The following is a 22,280-nucleotide window of genomic DNA, read 5'->3' on the forward strand; positions in this document are numbered from 1 at the left end:
AGCCCTAACCTTGGAAACAGCTCCATTTGGAACCATACAGAGACGAGGGTGGGTGGGAGGAGAAGTGAGTGCTGTCACCCCCTCCCTCAGGAACAGTGGAAAATCACCATTCCGCCATGGGGGGCAATGTACCCCCCAGGCCCGGCTTAGCTATGCCACTGGACTCACAGACGGAGTCTCCAGTCTTTACACTTCATGGCTGGCAATACAATAGGGTACATCAAATGTGTAGGCAATTCAGTTTAAATTTTCCTTATCATGCATGACCTTTCTTATGCATGATTAAAGTCAGCTGAAACATCATACCGGTAAACCGGGAAACAATAACCTGTTTCCATTTTCCACCTAAGCTTTCTTATTAATAAGTATGTGATCACATTTCTCATGTCAATTACATATTCCAGTAAAATAGCTACTCAAAAATCTTTCTTCACATTCACTATAACAGGAAAGACTACTCATGCAGTGCTCCCTAGAACAGCAGGTAGTCAGTCTGACCTAAATTATTACCTAGACCTCAACTCTGAGTTGTAACTAAGGAGGACCTTCGTCAAATATAATTATTTTAGCAGAGCTCATTGATTCCTAATTGCTTGATTGTTTGGACTCATTAAACTGCAACAGCAAGCCAGCAGATTTTGTGCATGCGTGTACAAGCGAGGAAACTGCTGGACTACCAATAAGCTGTTAAAGTGCTACTATAGCATAATAGCCAAGTTACACTACAGCTGTATGTCCTGTGAGTCATGTTTGCCTGATGGCTGAACCATTGCAAAGTGCCCTCTTTGCATTTGTAGAGACTGGCAAACTACAGTTCCCAGGGATCTTTGTGCTGGGAAGTTTCTGTTGATGAGACTTTAGGGCCCAATGCTATCCAACTTTCCAGCACTGGTGCAGCCATGCCAACAGGGCATGCACTGCATCCTGTGGTGGGAGGGAGCAGTCAGAGAGGCCGTCTCAAGGTAAGGGAATGTTTGTTTCCTTGCCTTGAAGCTGCATTGTTGGAAAGTTGGATAGGTTGGGCTCAAACTGATTTGAACTTAGACGTTTTGTCCACTTTTCCAGTGAGCTTTTCCAGAGCGTTATACTTCTGAATACAGTACTTGAAACTCTTCTGATTGTCATAACTCGATGGGCACTCGAGTCCTGAAGACTCAACTCAAGTTGTGAAAACATGCATTTTCTGTGACATGGGAACTCGAGTCTCACATGTCACTGACTCAGATCCTGCCTCGTGACTCGGGGCAGTGACTCAGAAATGAGTCATGACTTATAGAGACTTGACTAACGAAGATTTGTGATTTTTGTGCCTGTGTCTCAGTTTTGTGTCTCTGTGTGCTTGCTTACTATTTTTTTCGCCACTTTGAGTTGTGCAAAAGACCTGGTGGGGCAATCCAGAAGCCAGCATTCAGACCAGTGCAAGCAACAGATGTGATGAGGGGGTTGGTTAAAAGAAGGGTGGGCTGTAGGAGGCAGGCTTAAGGAAGCTAGGGGAAGGAACCAGAAGGCAGGGCAGCCAGAACATGGGGAAGGGCTCTCTTGTCCATTTAGGAAGGAACAGACAATCCATTGGATGAAGGATGTTTAATTTTTGGACTAGGGAGGGGACAAGGAGGAACCCAATGGAGGGGGGGAGGTAGTTCTTGCGATCAGAACTAGTGGCTGGATAAATCCAGGGAGGGGGCAAAGGAGGCAGGGAAATCGGGGAGGAGGCATTTCCTAGTGATAGAAGAGGAATGCCTTCAGACCTCGTGACTCAGTTTGCATTGAACCAATCGTTTTTCTGCACTGCTACACTCACTCGAATGACAACACAGCTTTTGCTTACATCATTGAAATGAAAATGGTGGTTGAAGTGAAGGACTGCAGCACATCCACTGACTACAAGATGGGATGGGAACATGTGAAATGAGAACTCCAACACCCCCCCCCCACCAGCACCTCTTTTTTTTCTGCAGAGCCATGTCTGACCCAAAGCTTAACTAGTTTCTTGTAAAGAATTGGACTTGCGTCAAAATGACTCAGTTTATGATAACTGAACCTGGCCTTGTTGTTATATCAATCACACCATTCTCTGTCCATCTCATTTTCTTTTTAATAGATGTTCCTTGAATTAAATAGGTCAAATGTGCTGACAAACCACCTCATGATTGGACAGATAGATATAATTGCTAGACAGATGTTAATTGTCAATTATATTTTTTAAAAAAAATCCTCCACCCATTTGATATGATCCTTTGCCAATGATAATGTGCCTCAAAGCACCATAGTTTAATTGGACACCTGCATGTAGTTCTCCCATCGCTCACCCTGCTTGTTTTGCCTGATTTGTGCTGTGTCTTTTGATGGTGGTGATGTCACCTTCCCCTTTGGCTTCCTCATCACAGTGTTTATCTTGACTACACAGCACTGCCTGTTGCATGAGTACACATCTGTTTGCCTCTTTTCCTCTTTTTGTCTTCCAGATCTTGCCAGGTTCCCACACCTGTATTATCCTCATACCATTCACAATTCTGTCCTATATTTCCTCACTTGTGTATCTCTCATTCTCTAGGTCTTTTATATTGCCTCCTTGGATTACTGTATTTGTTTGTTTATTTTTCACATTTTAATACCGCCTTTCCTCCAAGCGGCTTGGGAAATTTTACATCGTTTCTGTCGTCCTTTAGACCTCACAAACCAGGGAGGTAGTTGAGGTTAAGAGATAGTGACCCAGGTGAAGGTCCAAGGTGACCCAGTAAGCTTCATGGCTGAGCAGGGATTTGAACCTGGCTTTTCCAGGTCTGTCCACCTCCTGTACCACTATCATCTGGGCTCTTGAGGATTATCAATCTTTCATGTATTAGGATTTAGCACCCAAAAGCCTCTTTTGTTTTTTAAGTTCAGTGCTGTGGGTGAATGGGTGGCATTGAGAGCAATGCTTCCATGCACGGAAGGGAAGTTCCCTCTGAGGTCAGAAGGAGCAATCTGGTCATGCAAGGAGCCCTTTGCACAAGTGAAACACTCCCTATGTTCTTGGAAGATCTTCTGTTGATGGAAGTGTCACTCAGGATCACCCTACGTATATCATGAACTGATCCTATCTCTGAAGAAATCTAGTCAAAGAACAATTGAGCCCTTGAGGGAGAAAATGATATACTCAGTAGGAGTCACAAAAATGTGTGTGTGTGTATGTGTGTGTTTTGGGCAGCATCCAGAGTAACACGTTCATGAACAGAAGCACACTCCTTGAACACAAACTCCCTCTGAGAATGGAAGGAGCATTGCATGTGTGCAAAGAGTCCTTGTGCAAGTTAAAATTGTCTTTTGCATGAGCGGAATTCTCCATTTTTGGAAGGAGTCATATTCATGTGTTTCCATTCATGAAAGCATTAGTCTGGATGCCACCTTTTATTTATTTTTATATGTAAAAGCTTATACAGGTGTTCCCCTGTATCCGTGGCGGAGACATTCCCACACATCCATGCAGATACCAAAATTGCAGATAAAATGGGACCCTATACTTATTGTGGCGCCAATCATTCCTGTCTCTTCCTTTGCAGCCTGTAGCAGAATGCTAGAAGAGGAACACAAGAAGCAGCCATCCAGAACGTTGGAGGAGGAGGGAGACTAAGAGAATGCTACTATTCTCCCTCCTTTATTGTTCTCGCTGAGTGCTTCTCACATTCTATCGTTCTATTACAGGAAGAGAGATGGGTGCTCACAGTAAGTGTAGGGTCCCTTTTTATAGATAAGTAAGAGACACGGGGTTGGAAAACTGCGGATAAGTGAATCTGCGGATATGGGATCTGCAGATACAGGGGACACTTGTATTACACACTTCTCCCATAAGATCAAGGAGGAGGTTTGACAAGGAGGTTTGACAAAAAAAGATATTTAAAAGAATGTACAAAATGGCTGCCATGGATGCAACAAATAGCTACAAAATGGCCACAGGTAGCCAAGAACCTGAGCCAATACACACACGGGCATGCACTGTTTAACAAACATTCACTTAACAATGGACCACATATATGACCACATATATATATATATTAAGTGGTGTACACCTGTATATCAGATGTTTGCATAGTTCTTCTGGTTAGTTAACAATGGACCACATATATGACCACATATATATATATATTAAGTGGTGTACACCTGTATATCAGATGTTTGCATAGTTCTTCTGGTTCGTTTTAAGGAAGGAGGAATCTGAAGGCTCATTGATTCAAAATTCAATTCGCCGCCCCCCCACACACATCACGTATACAGTACTTTAATTATACTTCCAGGAATGTGTATACAACAATGCATTATTCATCAGATTGATGATAGCATATATGCCTCTTGATGAGGATACATTGTTTAATTGCCTTCTGCTTGAAGGGTAATTTAAAATGTGGGGAAGCTTTTTACTGGGCTTTTATATGACTCTTGTAAATATAAAAGCGTCTTTTTTGAGGCATTGCATCTGCTTGTGGACTTGCTGCCATGGAATGTTGCAATAGTCACTGGCTTAGATGACTTAAAAAATTGATTTTAAACATTCATGGTGTTCTATTGTCTATTAGTGGTTATTAACCATGATGGCTACATTGAACCTCCAGAAGCAGGAGCATCGTAACTGGTTGGGAGTGAGATCATGGAGAGGGAGACATGTGGTGGTTTAATATTGGAGTGAGGGTGCAAAGATTATATATAAGAAGTTCAATAAAAGAAAATGTTCGCTGTCTGCATTTATTTTCTGGCCATTATTATTTTTAATTTCATGTCATGACTATTGCTGAAAATAATTCGGTTGTAAAATTAAAGTGTGTCAAAAATTTATGGGCACTGAGTATAAAATGACCTAGCTGTACCTCTGGAACCCTCCATTCCTAGAAAGGCCCCGGGATTGAAGAAAAGACTCTATTTCTAGACCTCCTTGGTCAAGGGCAAAATGGATAGCAGTAACTCCATCAAAAGTAAGGAAGATAAGCCTGCACCCAGCACTTTCCAATCCTTAAGGCCCAATCCCATTGCAATGGGCTTGTGCTTTATGGCAGTCGCAAAACATGACCTGCCATTCTGTGCAGCCAGGCCACCACCTCAAGTGGCAAGCAGATACAGTCCCACACCAGCAGCCTTCAGACAAGTCCTGGTGCCAATATGGGAAGAGGCTGGGAAGGGGGGTATGTCAAGGCCAGGAAGGGGGCAGGATTGGTGAGAACAGTTACACCAAAATCCTATCCTCAGCTTCAATTGACTTTTCTCCTTTAATATAATGGGCAGCCCAGTCCAATGTAAATTCCTGCATGGTGATGCAATGGCCTACAGATTAAGCTATACATTTATTTAGATGAGCCTCATAAAACACAGTGCAGGAAAAAATATATTTGCAAGTATAACGTGTACAAAAAACATGGTTCAGCCTTGCTATGTGGAGCAGGGAAGAATCAAACCTCCATGCCAAGATGCTCATCTTGCCAAAAAATGTCTTTGGGATTTTTTTTCCATGACAGAGCAATACCTTCATTCATTTTTGCTATGACAAGTTTCAGCCAACTGTATTCATCCTGCTAAAATAAACACCCTATGCTAGACTTGTCAGATGTTCCAAAACCCAAACCTTGACAATAGCTTTTTGTCCCACCAGGTTTTATGATGGGAAAATGGAATCAACCCAAACCGCCTGGGGAAACTCTTGGAAAGGTTGTCAGGGAGCTAAATTGTTTCCCAAATGAGAGTCTCTGTGGACTGGTTCACACATGCGGGCACATTGCTCAGTATGTTGTCACTCGGTGAGTAACATCTGAAGATGCAAACCGTCTGAGTTAATACTTTGAGATGTGAGGCCATATGAAAATTCAGTCTTGTCTGGATCAGTGACTCCTCTTTCACACATTCCAGACATCTCTCAAAGAATATGTATGTGCTAATTCACTATGTGTTCCTTTCAAAGATAATGTTCTCAGTTGAAGAGGTAACGACCAGGGATGGGCCAAGACTCAAATGACTCGGACTCGAGTCACAAAAGCATGCATTTTTCGAGACTCATATGAACTTAAATCACAACTGTCAAAACTTGGGCACTGACTCAGGACTTGTGGGTTTTACCCTAAAAATGAAAAGACTCAAGACTCGCTTTTGTGTGTGCTTGTGACTCTGTTTTATATGTGTGTACTTGTAGGCTTGCTTTTTTTTCACAGCTTCTGGGGCTTGACCTGCTTTCAAAAAGACTCGGACTCAAGTCAAAATGACTCAAAAAATGGCTCTGGATGTGTTGCAATGGCTGCTGTTATGACTCCTGGGCAACTCATGTCAAGGGGGCGGAGACTTGGAACTTGACACGAGTCTTGGCACTGTTACTCCTCTGCATCCCTGTTAATGACAAGCACTATGGTAGGAAACATTTGTTGGAGTTGGAACAACCAACTCAAAATAGTAGAGGGGAATCTCCAGTCTTTAGAGATTGGTAGAGATTCTTGGGAGTCATGTTACCTGGTCAATATTTTATGTTTGTTTAAATCAAGGCATGCAGGAGACATGTGTTTACATGTGGGTAATTGCCAATTACTAATTGGTAGTAAATGCCTGGAGAGCAAAGTGATTTTTGTAATGTGCACAAAACTGATGGGAAGAGGTCAAAGATACACAGGCCAGGAAAGTCACACTTTTCATTGGAACAATTTAATTAGCCCTCCTCCAATTAATCCATGGAGTCCAATGCTACGAATTTGAATGGAGCCTTGTTTTACTCCTTAAATGTAAATAGCATTTTCCTGCCTCCCAAATTCAGATGAAGCTTTCCAGTCCTAAATCCTACTGGAAGAGCATATTTGATGTCTTGTGATTGTAGCCATCTCCCCAGACTCCTGAGTTTGGGAAAAATAACTTTTGTAAGACAAGGAAATCATTTCACACTTCCAGGGATCTTCACCAACCCCAGGATTAAGCTCAAAGTAGGAGCATTTCAACAGACCATCCAACTGGTTACTGCACCCTCAACTGGGTGGGAAAGGAAAGACAGAACCCAGCCGGGATCCTCCACTGAGTCAGTCCACCTCAGAATTCCATAGGATTCTATGGTGTAGAAATGTATAAAAACAATTGACTACTGGAGAATGGTTTTTCTACTTGAAAGAACCAAGGAGGGGGAATTAATCATTTAGGGACCATACCTGAACCTGAATTGCTATTTCATAGCAGAATATAGTATGAGGCATTTTCTTACAAAAGAAAGTTTGAAGAGAAAAAAAAATCCCTAACAAGTTAAGTAGCTGTTTCCATTGTTGGGAAAACCCAGAGTGGCTTGAGTCGAGGTGCAGAGTCATTGCCCTCCATGACTCGACTCAAAAAAGAGCCATAACGGGGGCACTTTCTGAGTCACCAAGTCACCCTTTAGTGACTGTAATGGACTCGAGTCAAGACGCCTCCCCCTTTAAAAAGCCCTCTTTTAAAAAGTGGAAGAAACAGGCCTGCTGCCAGGGAGTGTGTGCGTGTGTCGGTGCTCCCTTTGAACACTCCCCTGTTGTCCCCACCCATCTGTAAATAGGGCAAGAGGGGTGGGAGGGGTGGCGAAAGAATCGGGACAGAAGTGACAAGAGGGAGGAGGAGGGTTTACAAGCAGCAGCTGGGAGGCTTAGCAGGATGACCCAATTCCTGCAGCTCTACTCAGAAGTAGTCCCTCTTTAGCCACTCATTCAATGAGGGTCCCCCACCCAAGTAACAACAGAGCCATGCCTGCAAAGCATGATTGCTCCCCTGCCTCCTCTCTCTCCCTGGGCTGAGTCGCCCCCTTTAAAAAGCCAACTGTGGGAAAAACAGGGCTGCAGCCTGTGTGTGTGTGTGTGTGTGTGTGTGTGTGTGTGTGTGTGTGTGTGTGTGTGTGTGTGAGTGAGTTCTCTTTACTCACTCCCCTGCCACCCCATCTGTAAACATCTGAACTGAGTGAGAGCCGGGACAGAAGCAGTGAAAGGGAGGAGGGTCACAAGCAGCAGCTGTGAGACTTACCAGGATGACCTGATCCTTGGCAACCCTACTCACAAGTAGTCCCATTTGCACCAGCCATTCAATGAGGGTTGTCCCTCCACTGCCCCTCCTTCTGCCCTCCCTCAGCCAATGGAAATATGAGAATGGTCATTCTTTGTCCAATGATCCGCTCCTTCCTTCTTATCAGAGACAGGAAAAGAGAGCCCAGTCCCGTGTCCCCTCCTGCTCGCATTAACCCTTTACTGTCTCCCAGCTGGAACTCCCTGCTGCTCACCCGTCAGAATGCTTGCCCCACGAGGTTTTCCACGCAAGCACAGTAAGAAAGCACACCCAGACACAGGCAGACTCAAGTCAGCATATGTGGGGACAAGTGCTGAGTCAGAGGGGCCCTGACTTGAGTCTTTTTCAGAGTCTTCCATACATGTGACTCTGGAGTTGTCGACGAGTCAGCAAATATCATGCATTTTCATGACTCGAGTCTAAGTCACTGACTCGAGTTCCCAACACTGGTTATTGCTGATGAAGCCAAATTATTTAACAGCTATGGTGGGTGCAAGAATGGAGCTGATTTAATTTCTATGGCTTCTTTCAAGTTTCACCCTCCCCCTTTGTTGCCCTTCCCCTGTAAAAAGCCTTTCGCAAAACCTTTATCTTAGGACGTTTAATAGCAGAACAACTGGCCTCCCTGGGTTAATAGTATATTAGCCAAAGACAGAGTGAACGTGACATTATGCAAATAATGATCAGAGGAGTCAGGAATTTTATAAGCCCAAACACCATATGCTAACTTGGCTGGCATCAGATTAAGCAGATATGCACAGGGTTTCATTTCATTCAGAAGCAAACAGAATTCTGCAGAATCAATAGTTGCTCAACTGTACAGTCTTTTAAAAAAAAAAAGGTCAAGATTTAAATGGCAATTCCTGCGAACAGTGCAAGGGACAACTCCGTATTAGCTTCCAGTACTTACTGCAAGAAATTCAATCAGGAGCCGATAGAAAGATATGAGGCCTTAAAAGTGATGAAAGCAGCAATCTAAAGAGAAGTCTTTAAAACAGGGGTCTCTGAACTTTTCGGCCGAAGGGCCGCAACAAATATCTGGCACAGTGTTGAGGGCTAGAAAAAAAAAATTAAATATAAAATTTAAATACATTGGAGATGGAACTTAAATGAATGAATAAATAATAGGCTCAAATGTCCAGGAATTCTCCAAGCATGAACACAGCCCAAGAAATAAAGCATACACTTAAATGGACCCCCGATCCCTCACCCCACAAGCACAACTCTGGTTGTGTTTGATCAACTTGGCCAGAGGCTCTCAGGGGATCAGATGCTGGCTGCGGGACTTGCCATGGGCCGCAACCGGACCCTGGACCAGGGTTTGAAGACCCCTGCTTTAAAAGATCAATGCTCTACTATGTGTTTTACAGCAACACTGACTCATAAGAAACAGATATGATTCAATTGTCATGGGACCCCTGGGCTGAGCCATAGCTGGGGAAACAAACATTTCTTATCCTCTTCCTAAAAACAGCTACCTGGGCAATTCTTACTCTCCCAACTCTCAGTTACCTGCCTGCCGCATATGTCTTACTCTCTCCCTCCTCTCTTGGCTGGTTCTGAAATGCTTATTTCATGAGACGCAAGAAGTCGCTTAATTGGGTCTTAGGCTAGCAACTGGGTGGGGGAGCAAAGCCTCTCGTACAGATAGACTCCTCACGTAGAAACGGCATGGCAATTCTGCTCTTCAAGTTAGGAAAAATACTAATATTTAAATTCTTCCCTTCCCATGGAACATAGTCACAGTTGCTCTATCTCTGGGAGTCTCTCTTTGCTCATGTTATTGGAAAGCACAGTGAATACTGTACACACACACACACACACACAGAAAGGAGCCCTATTCAGCATTTGTCTCCCCAAGAAGGACAGCATATGAAGGGCCTCCCCTGAGCATTCCTGCTCAGCCCTGTAGATATTGTATTGGCAACCTTCAGTCTCGAAAGACTATGGTATCGCGCTCTGAAAGGTGGTTCTGGCACAGCGTCTAGTGTGGCTGAAAAGGCCAATCCGGGAGTGACAATCCCTTCCACACCGGGAGCAAGTGCAGTCTGTCCCTGGTCTGTCTCCCTGGCTATGGGCCTTCCTTCTTTGCCTCTTAGCCTCAGACTGTTGGCAAAGTGTCTCTTCAAACTGGGAAAGGCCATGCTGCACAGCCTGCCTCCAAGCGGGCCGCTCAGAGGCCAGGGTTTCCCACTTGTTGAGGTCCATCCCTAAGGCCTTCAGATCCCTCTTGCAGATGTCCTTGTATCGCAGCTGTGGTCTACCTGTAGGGCGCTTTCCTTGCACGAGTTCTCCATAGAGGAGATCCTTTGGGATCCGGCCATCATCCATTCTCACGACATGACCAAGCCAATGCAGGCATCTCTGTTTCAGCAGTGAATACATGCTAGGGATTCCAGCACGTTCCAGGACTGTGTTGTTTGGAACTTTGTCCTGCCAGGTGATGCCGAGGATGCGTCGGAGGCAGCGCATGTGGAAAGCGCTCAGTTTCCTCTCCTGTTGTGAGCAAAGAGTCCATGACTCGCTGCAGTACAGAAGTGTACTCAGGACGCAAGCTCTGTAGACCTGGATCTTGGTATGTTCTGTCAGCTTCTTGTTGGACCAGACTCTCTTTGTGAGTCTGGAAAACGTGGTAGCTGCTTTACCAATGCGCTTGTTTAGCTCGGTATCGAGAGAATGAGTGTCGGAGATCGTTGAGCCAAGGTACACAAAGTCATGGACAACCTCCAGTTCATGCTCAGAGATTGTAATGCAGGGAGGTGAGTCCACATCCTGAACCATGACCTGTGTTTTCTTCAGGCTGATTGTCAGTCCAAAATCTTGGCAGGCCTTGCTAAAACGATCCATGAGCTGCTGGAGATCTTTGGCAGAGTGGGTAGTGACAGCTGCATCGTCGGCAAAGAGGAAGTCACGCAGACATTTCAGCTGGACTTTGGATTTTGCTCTCAGTCTGGAGAGGTTGAAGAGCTTTCCGTCTGATCTGGTCCAGAGATAGATGCCTTCTGTTGCAGTTCCAAAGGCCTGCTTCAGCAGGACAGCGAAGAAAATCCCAAACAAGATTGGTGCAAGAACACAGCCCTGCTTCACTCCGCTTCGGATGTCAAAAGGGTCTGATGTGGAGCCATCGAAGACAACAGCGTACAACAGCCCTGTAGATAAGGTGCCCACATTCACCCCACCTAGCATTTGGCTGCAGCAACAAAAGCTGAATGTGGGAAGAGTGTCTCTTGCTTGTGCTTGCAACCCTGGGGCATGTGCCATGAGAGGAAGGTGTGTGTGTGTGCATACATCCTGACCGCCCTCCTTGTGTTCTATTCCACAAAATCATGGGGGGGGGGGGGTTGAACTGATCCAAGTGCCCCTCACTTGTTTTAAACAATTATTAGAGTAAGTACATTGTGTGTGAGAGGTGTTTCAGATACTCAGCCCCCATACACAGTGGGGCAATACAATGGGAGGGAGTGGGGCATGCATGTTCACACTCCTCATCACATGGTTGGCTGGGTTGGTAAGATGTGTGATCTGAACTGGCCCACACAGATATGGATAAGCACATGTAAATGGAGCTGGGGAAAAAATAGGTGTTTTTTTTCAATTCTGCCCCATCCAAGTAACTTGAACTTGAAAAAAATTATAAAGCTAATAGCCTGCCACTGTACAAGCCTACATAAGCCTTTTTCTGAACTATTGTGATGTCAGAGCTTCCAGGACTCTGGCTTCATATCATCATCATCATCATGATTATTAACATGCTTTTCATCAAAAGCTCACAAGGTGGTTAACATAGCAAAATAAATGGAAATATATATATAAATGGAACTCTGTCTATATATAGTTCCCTGTCCCAAAGGCGCAGGAGACACCAGCATTCAGACACTAGAAAAGATGCTATTCTCAAATGAATTGAGGCAATTGCTCTTCCCCAATGTATGTTTATGAAATGAGCCTTTGTGATTTAATGCAACGTTCATGTAAATTTTAACTGCTTAGAGACTAACAGGTGAAAGCCTGAGGGGCCAAAGAGGGTTGGTAAGAAGTAGTGAGGAGAACCTTGCTTTAATATTCATAAGCTTCCAGTTGATCACAGTTTCCTGTTGACATTATGTTCATCCCAAAATCTTTATTTCTTCAGTTCCTTTAAACCAGGGGTGTCCAAACTTTTTGACAGGAGGGCCACCTCATCTCTCTGATAATGTGTTGGGGGCCAGAAAAAAAAAAATTAATTTACATTGAAGTTTGAATAAATTTACACAAATTTACATAAATGAATATATTAGAGATGGAACTTATGAATAAAGGTCCCATCACAGCTCAAAGTCAGTACAAGAACTTGTGCAAAGCAAGGCTGGCCTTTGGTGCCACTACTGCTTCACAGATGTGAATTAGCAAGCAGCGGAGGGAGCCCTTGGCCTGCAGCTCACACAAGAGGTTGAGCAGTTGGCCCTTGTGCTGACTACAGTTGCATTGAACCAGTGTGGGCTCCAGCAAATCTCTGGTGGGCCAGAGGCTCATTGGAGACTGGGGGCTCCCCATGGGCTAGATTGGGAGTCCCTGAGGGCCGCAAATGGGCCCCAGGCTGGGATTTGGGCACCCCTGCCGTAAACGATGACCATGCTTTTTAAAAATGAGATATACATCTCTTTGTTCTTTGATTGGACCTTCACGCAGGCCATATCCCACTGCAGAACTCTGCAGGTTCTGGAATACAAAGGGGAGATAATTTCTAGGATTGTGTTTGCTGAGTAATTGCCTTCAGTTTAGGTATAATAGCCAAATCTGATTTGCAACATGCCAGGTTTATATTTCCTTGTTGCAAGGAGTAGTTATCTGGTAAAATTGATTCTGCTACTTTTGGTTGCTGCTACTACCAATCAAGAGATGCTGGACTATCTTTTTTTGGTCAGGTTCAGCTGAACAGAAAACATTCTTCCAGCTGTTTCATCATTCGTAGTTAAAAGGACTGAGTTGAGCTAAACTATCGACATTTCACAGGTTAAACAGGTAGGCTGAAAATGGTCAATTGGTCAGTTTTGCTTGTGTTAACTTTCTATTTGCTAATCAAATTCTTTTTTGCCTCTATTGCCTCCAATTTAGAAAGAAAAGACAGAGGGCTAGTTCAAAATTCAGAAAGCAAGAGAACAGAAGCCTAAGCGGTGAATAGAGGAGCGGTTCTTCCAAATGACTCTGCCCATCCCTACTCTGAGTCGGCAGTAAAAAAAAATCTCCGATTACCTCTGCCCTTCTCTTTCTTACAAAGTTCATATTGAAATAATGATCTTAATCCCCGAGAAGCAGCAATATTTTTGCTAGAGAAAGTTGCACAACTTGTGGTATGGACCAATGCCATCTATTAGCTGTGGAGCAAGGTTTGACGTAGCTAAAGAACACCAAGTACAATCCTACATTTTATCAAAACCAAACAGCATAACAATGCACACTGGGCCCTTGCAAATAGATCAGACCCTTCAGATTTCAACCTGATAAAGACAATACAGAGCAGAACTATAGGGTACAACACGTATCCCTTTCTAAATAAACAGACCTAGCAGTTCTGTTTTCTGTCCCCACTAAACACTTGGTCCATCAGTCACAACTGCCGATCACCTTTAGGGAGAAACCATTAATTTGGCACCATTACCCAGATGTAGAGATTCAAACGTTGAATATTGGATGTTATTCTTCCTAAATAGTGTAATTGATCCTCAAGTCAGTGCCCAAGCTCTGGAGGAAAGCAGAATTTGTGCTGCTACCAAATCAGACTACAAAAAGAACTTCCTTGAAGATTAACTCTGTGGAGAGATGCCTAGACTCCAGCTTTGGGTATAGGTACAGCTCATGAATCTTGCCAAGGGGGAGAGAAATTCCCTTTCAGACATCGCACCTGAACTACAAGCCAATCCCATTGTCTGCTACACTCATTCATTGCTTTCTGTTCATGCATGCACTGGGGGAGGCACCATTGCTTGCATAAATAACAAATACCCTTTTAACACTCTCAAGACTACTCATTTTATTTCCGCCTAAACCAGTGGTTCTCAAAATCTCTGGGAGAGTTTGAGAGCCACTAAGTTCTTGCGTGGGCGGGAGGGAGGAGGCAGCAGGGGCGGGGGAAGGCAGCGGCGCAGTCCCCAGGATCGCACCACTCAGGGGGGCTGCAGGGACTTGGGTACATGTACCCAAGCTCCTGCAGCCTCCCAGGGATGTGGGGAGCCCGGCGCGACCTGCAGCAGGGCTCCCCACAGCAGTGAAAGTGGATGCGGAGCCATTGCGCCCTGCCTTGGAAGTGGAGCGCAATCGCTCCACATCCACTTTCATTGCTGCAGGGAGCCCTGCTGCAGGTCATGCTGGGCTCCCCGCACCCCTGGGAGGCTGCAGGGGCTTGGGTACATGTACCCAAGCCCCTGCAGCCCCCCTGAGCAGCACGATCCTGGAGATTGCACCGCTGCCTCCTCCCTGCTTCCAGGCTGCCCCCGCCCCTTAAGGGGACAGGGGCCCGGGCCCGCAGTTTGAAAAGCCCTGGCCTAAATCCTTGTGGACCACAGTTCACCAGCTACATGCATCACTTGCATGGCGGAAGAATCCACTCACTCCACTTAACCAGCGCTTTCCTGTATGAACATGCGGTCTGTATCAGCTGGGGTACTGGTGACTGGTTTTGGCCGAAATTCTAACTAACTTTCCAGCACTGACGTAAGGGCAATGCAACTCCAAGGAAAGGGAACAAACATTGCCCTACCTTGAGGAGGTCTCCATGACCACACCCCAACTGCAGGATGCAGCACATGCCCCACTGACACATCTATGCCAGTGCTGGAAAGTAGGATTGTGCCCTTTGAGTTCTAGTCAAGAATGTTAGCAAAGAAATGCTTACTCGTTTTATAAGGTCAAAGATCATACACACATATGTGGACATTGCCAAGTGGAAATTGGGCCAGTCAGAGTTATGCTCACATTAACCCATTTCTTTCTAGCCCACAGGTGTACACATTTGATCCCTGTTGTGTATATCCAACGCTGGGCAGAAATGGCTTAAGCATGAGCTCCCTACCATCCATTTTGTACGATGCCATCATGCCAATCTGTGTGAAATATGCAAAGTTTTATGCAAAACTTTTTCAAAAATACAAAAGTAGACAAGGTTCCATTGGTCAATGCATGTGCTTCAGGTCGACTCACAGCCGGGTTGAAGTCAGGCTGCTGGGTGTGCTGACCAAGAATTAAAATCAGGGGTGTCAAACATAAGGCCTGTGGGAAGCAGGCAGTGCACAAAAGCTCTTTATCTGGTCCACATGATAGTTGGGCTCTCCCAGTACCACCATCAGCTGCTCACAGCTGCTGAACTGTGAAGTAATGCTATTTGGCCTGCTTTATGAAACGTGTTTGACACCTCCAAATTAAATGGTTCATTGGACTTCAGCCACTGACTTGCTTGTGCAGTAACTCAGATATTAGCCATAGGCCAGGACTTATTAATAGTAACAACCGCAACAAGCAGCTGCATTAAACAGCACTTTGCAAGACTGTTTTTCAAACTGGTCTTAACTCCAGTCACAAGTGAACCTGTATTGCTTGCAGAATGGGACGATCACATCCCAAACAAATCAGTGGAACAAACCTGTCCCTTGATGATTGCACAGAAACCAGTCCACTAGTGGCTGCTCTTCAGACATCCTGTCCTATGGAAGAGGCTGCACTTCAGACATCCTGTCTTATGGAAGAGCTGGGGCTGAAAGTGAGAAAGCAGTGAACTGGCTAAGGGCCCAGTCCTATCCAATTTTCCAGCACCACAACAAATGTTCCCTTAACTTGAGGAGGCCTCCATGACTGTCCCTTTATCTCAGAACGCTACACATCCTGCATTGGCACAACTTTATTGGCTCTGGAAAGTTGGGTAGGATTGGGCCATAAGGCCACTGAGTGCAATGAGAGCTGCAACAAGACTTAAACTACAGATTTGCATCTCACTGTCTTTGCTACTGTACTGCGGTGATCTTCCAAATTATTTGGAGCACTATTGCCAAGATAGTGGCAATCTCTTTTCTGCAGAGATTTTTTTTTTTCCTGGTGGACATAAGCATCGAAGTTTGGAACTCTCAGCAGCATCCCACACGCCTGAAATTATGGGGATCAAATATTATAAAAAACATTCCAGTATACCTCTTTGCCATGTCTGGAAAGACCTACCTTGAGGCAGCAACACCAACAGTGGATGAGCTTTCAGCCATGACCGAACATGATATATATGCCTGTGCTACCTGTGAACAAATCTACATGTAGAACAGTCTAGCTGCAGAAATAGTCACTCATGGGAAGGACACACCACTTCATCAATTCAATGTCAAAAACTGGCATGTGCAGAACTATGATTTGGCGACATTGTGCTGCTTGTTCCTCTTTATTTTCTGTCTTTCAGTCTTCCATAATGCAATATTTATATGCCAAAATATTGTTGCTGGCCTGGTTTGAGCTACATGAGAATGTCACGTTTGTTTTTCAAACTGTTCTTCTATACGATTATGAAAAATGGTATCCGTTCCATAACAACCAATTGCAGGAATGTCATGTCTCGCACAAAAATTTAACACAACTTGTCCCTTTCAGAACAGGTTTTACCTATATTAATGTGAGTGCTGTTGATTAAAAGCCAAGACCCTTCTATTACTGAAACTGACACCCAGTTGTAAGATGTTATTCAGAGGTAAGTCTCAGTGGCCTACCTCCAAATAAGTGTCCTAAAATTGCAGCTTTAGTGAAAGAAAGAAAGAAAGAAAGAAAGAAAGAAAGAAAGAAAGAAAGAAAGAAAGAAAGAAAGAAAGAAAGAAAGAAAGAAAGAAAGATGTTTAGTAGAAAATATGCCTTTGGGACTATAGGTGCATTACATTTTGAAAATCAAATAACGCAAGAAGAATGCCATAGTGGCTATTTTAATAAAAGAGCAACATGATTCTATTGTCAGGTTGGGATACTTCTGTGTTTATCCATAGGTTTGCTTTTGTGTGTGTTTGTTCCATTTTGTATATAATCATGATACATCTGTAATATCATAGCAAGAACATCCCGGAAGGTCAAAAGAAAACTTTCAGCCCAATCTCAACTGGGCTTTATGACAGTGGAACAGCGGTTCCTCTGTCCTATATTGTCATACAGCAGTATTCTCAGTGCGCACCGGCAGTCTTTCCACCGCAAATGGCAACAGAGACAGTGAATGAGTGCAGGTAAGTCGGCATGGGGGCAGACAATGGGAGGAACAGCAGAGTGTCTGGGACTGGAGGGGATGGGTGGGAGGCAGAGTGGGGGAGGGAGGGTGGCTCTCAGCGGCACTGCTGTGCACCAAGATCCTCTCCCTGTTCCTTCACCTCTTCCCTTTCCCTTACTCTTGTCCAGGGGTGTCCAAAGTTTTAGGCAGGAGGGCCACATCAGCTCTCTGACACTGTGTCGGGGGCCGGGGAAAAAAAAGAATTAATTTACATTGAAAATTTGAATAAATTTACATAAGTTTTCATAAATGAATATATTAAAGACAAACTTACATGAATGAATGAAGGTCTTGCAATAGCTCAAGGCCTATAAAAGGCTTTGCACAAAGCAAGGCTGGCCTTTCCTTTGCTGCCTCTGCTGCATCACAGACATGAAACAGCAAGCAGTGGAGGGAGCCCTCATCCCACAGCTCACACGAGAGGTCAAACAGTCGCCCTTACGCTGAGAGAAGTTGCATTGGGCCAGTACGGGCTTCAACAAATCTCCGGAGGGCCAGAGGCTCATTGGAGACTGGGGGCTCCCTGAGGGCCGCATTGAGAGGCCGCGAGGGCCGCAAGTGGCCCCCGGGCCGGGGTTTGGGCACCCCTGCTCTTGTCAGCTCTGTGCCAGCAGGATGGCTGGAGCAGATCCTAGAAGACCTATTTCCTTACCCTGGAGCAGTGGAGTTCTTGCCCTGGGGTCAGGGAACAAATGTTCCTTTACCTCAAGGATCCCTCTGGGCGGTGGCGTCGCTAAAGGGGTGGCAGAATGGTAAGTATTGCAGGTGCTACAATGTGCTGTGTAAGCAGCTCCTCTCACTCACCATCGGAGCCACTCAGGGCGATGACAGCAACATGCAGGGTGTCTCCTGCTTGCGCCTGCAGTACCCCTCCACCTGCATGATGCACTCACACTCCCTTGGCAAGACTGCATTGGTGAGGGTTTTTTTTTAATTAGGACTAGGCTGTTTGTTTTCCTCTTGGCCCTACGCTTTTGTTCCCCCACAGGCTGAAATGTTCCACAACAGCTCAAAGTGGCTAACTCCACCCTCCTGGTTCATTGGGAATCTCTGATGGAAGCCTAACATCAATTCTCTGAGTGTTTCATTGTGGATTCCAATGCACTCCTCTTGTGAGATGAAAATGGGGATTTTGTAAGGGTAGTAATGGAGAGGTGGTTCAAGTTTCATCTTCACAGTAAATTTGTGCTCCAGTTTACAGTTCAGTTGAATTCTCTGGCAGAGCCAGAACTAATCGTATTAGTACATAAACACATAAACTGCATATTTAGCTTTGTTTCAATGCAGGCTTTTTCTCTCTCTCTTTTTCTTCCCTGCTTTCCTGTTCTGCAAACAAGGTTGCCCTGATGTGGACAGCTTGAGTTTTTCTAAACTTGAGAAATATAAGGTTTTCCCCCAAAAGTAGCAGAAAAATGAACCATCCCTTTAACACAAAGGTGTACAAGCCATGATAGGAAGGAAATGAAACTTTTTGAAAATGTGCAAAGCTTAACACTCCTAGATTTGGATAATCAACGTGTGTGTGTGTGTGTGTGTGTGTGTGTGTGTGTGTGTGTGTGTGTGTGTGTGTGTGAGAGAGAGAGAGAGAGAGAGTGAATTCCAGAAAAATGAGAGCACAATGGATTTATTAGGGGGTTTCACCACTTCATAATATACTATCGAAAGGACTAATCCTCTGATTATTCACTGTGGTATACTTCAAAATGAATATTATGACAGGATTTCAGAACACAGAGAACATAAATAAGTTTATTAAGAACCTCTGAAAAGGATACAAAACATGACATTTTGGAATAGAATGAATTGATTGACAGCCCAATCCCATTTGGATGCCACGCACCATTGCACAAACATCCTAAACCTGTCTAGGCAATACCAAGCCACAGCAGTGGCTTATCCCAGTAATTATCCCAGTAATGACAAGAGCATCCATGGTGCATCCATCAGTCTTCTGTATCAGCAGGGCTGTCATTGCACCAGTGCATGTGGATATATTCCAATCCATCTCAAGGATAGGCTTGGGCTGTGATTTATTGCTATAACTAAAAAAAGAAAAAAATCATCCATAGCAACTTAGAAAACAAGGTTATGTTAACTGTTGATCCTCTAGATCAGGGGCGGGCAAACCCCTGCCCGGGGGCCATTTGCAACCCTCAGGGTCCCCCCAATCTGGCCAGCAGGGACTCCCAGTCTCCAATGAGCCTCTGGACTGTCAGAGACTATTGGAGTCAGCTCTGGCCCATGACTGCCAGTCAGGACCGCCAGACGCGAGCTGTGGGTTGAGATAGAGCAAGGCCTTTTATAGTTTCCATGTTTTCTGCTTTTCCCTGGGCATTATTTTAACCTTCCCCCCCCATTGCCTCTGAACAACTTATGCCTCCAAGTGTTTCTGGCTTGGTCTGTATGTTTTCACTGTGCAAGTGGTGTGTGGCAAAGAGTTCATAGTTCTCATGTGGTTCAACATGCCTGCATTATAGTTCTCATGTGTCTTATAAATAAGCTCAGTAAAATGCATTCATTCATATAAGTTTCATCTCTAATGTATTCAATTATATACATTTATTCAAATTTGAAATGTAAATTAATTCTTTTTCCCCCAGCTCCTGACACAGTGTCAGAGAGATGATGTGGCCCTCCTGCCAAAATGTTTGCCTACTACCGCTCTAGGTTAACTGTGTAGGATCTGCTTGGACTGATATTGCACAGGAAGGCTTTGGATACTCAATCCTTGGGCTTATGGAATAAACCAAAGAAGCCAGGGTATCTGGTAGGTTTCTCTTAAACTGTCCTATCCCAATCCACCTAGTCCATGACACAAACAAGCACTAATACATATATGAATACTTGGAATTAAAGTCTCAATTTGGATATCTATCAGTGTGAGCAGAGGAATTACTTATGCATGGTGTACCCTTGTACCCTTGCCCAGTGAACTGATGAAACTCAGGTGATCAAGGAGGATGGTATCTTTTTGGATGATCATCTATCTACAGTACTTGCTGTTCCTTTTATTCAAAGATAAAGAGGGTTTCCATACCCAATATAATTATCAATCCAATCTCCAATAGACAAAAGGACATTTTTAGGTATCTGGCAGCACAGAGGGCCAATCAGAACAACACAGCAAGTTCTGTTCACTAATTCACATAGAGAGTTACTGAGCCAATGTCAATTGGGGGGGGGGAGGGAGGGAATGTTATGTGCCTGTTAATATACTGCAGTTTCTTCACTGGGTCCAGGTAGTAGCACTCATTGCTGAGTTCCATGGTGCCACATCTCAACAGCTGTTTTTGTGCGTCCGGTTCCTAGTGGAAAGATTTGATGGGGGTGGGAGGAGGAGTTTGTGAGCCGAGACTGCTGGAATGTACGCCTTTGCTTTGCATGCCTTCAGGTACCCACAAGACATTAGGATTATTTACTGTTCTGTTTAAAAGCTTTGACCTGTTTTAATTGCCAGTGCAAGCTGGAGAAAGTAAATCAAAGCACATGACTCAAACTGGCTAGATGAGTTTGGTGCAAACTCAAGGGCAAACTACATGTTACGTGAATTGCATAGTTTGGCCTTCGGTTTTTGGCTTTCATGGGTTCAATAGCACAGAGGGGGGCACAAAAGAGGTGAACACCACAATAGGGCTAGAGGAAATTTTGAACTTTGCCCCTGCCATCATTCTGACTCCAGCCCAGTGGCATAGCTAGAGAGGGTGTAAAGCACTAAGTTTTGCAGGGAGTCTCACCAGCAGCCCCTCTCCCTCCCCTTCAGAGCCATTCTGGGCCACAAGAGCAAAATGGAGGCAATGCTGTTTTGCTCTCACTGTCCAGATTGGCTCTGAAGGGGAGTGGGAAGTGTCACTTGTATACCGCAGTGAGTCTCCCTGTAAAACTTAGTGCTTTGCATCCCCTCTAGCTACGTCACTGTTCCAGTCATCCACAAAACTATTTTATATTCTTTCAGAAAGGTCTTGCATATAAATAGGTTCATGTAAATGGATCCACAGACATGAGCTCTCAGGAGGATACTAGGCTATGCTGACTGGAGAGCTGTGATACTTAATTTGAAAGGTTCCTATTTGTGCTGTAGTCCCACTCTCATTGCACATCTGATTGTTTAAATCAGGATTTTTGATCAGTGTGTCATGGCACATTGATGTGTTGCAAATGGTCCTCAGATGTGCCATGGGAGTTGGGGGAGGGTCATCTATTAGTCGGGCTACTCAAAAATGTCCAGTGTCTTACCACTAGTGAGTAAATAACAGTATTAAATCTAATGTACAGCAGTAAAAATAGTTCAAGCACAGAACAAGAACAAGCAAATAATAGTTACTAATATAGCACTCAAGAAATTCAATAGACCCAGCAGAACAGCAGAAGTACCCCTGCTAATTGGGTAAGAGGCACTTTTTCAAGTGGGTGCTCCTGTTTTTAGCAGGGGAAAAGTAACTGGCCCACCTCACCCCAGCACTGTTTGCTCTAGTGGCTGTCAGCTGGTATTCATTTGCATCTTTTTAGATTGTGAGCCCTTTTGGGACAGGGAGCCATTTAGTTATTTGATTTTTCTCTGTAAACCGCTTTGTGAACTTTTAGTTGAAAAGCGGTATATAAATACTGTTAATAATGATAATGATAATGATGATAATGATGATGATGATGATGATGATGATGATGATGATGATGATGATGATAATAATAATAATAATAATAATAATAATAAGTACAATTTAACTGTTAACAGCAGCTAATATAACTATTGAGAACTAACAAGTAAAAAAAGGTAGAAACCTGGCACTTAAATAATAATAGTGTAGTTATCTGGAAAAGGTGTTTCAGAGTTGGGGGTGTCAGCATGATAAGGCCCTCCTTCCAATCACTGTCTCCATAGTCACCGTTCATCACTTTTGAAACCTCTGAAGGCTGGAAGCAGAACTTCAGAAGCAAGTGCATGTTGGAGAAGGTGGTACTCAAGTATTCTGGTCCTATGATACTTGAGGTCAAAACTATCATCTTTGAAAATTTA

The sequence above is a fragment of the Tiliqua scincoides genome, chromosome 1, assembly GCF_035046505.1.
Source record: "Tiliqua scincoides isolate rTilSci1 chromosome 1, rTilSci1.hap2, whole genome shotgun sequence".
NCBI lineage: Eukaryota > Metazoa > Chordata > Lepidosauria > Squamata > Scincidae > Tiliqua > Tiliqua scincoides.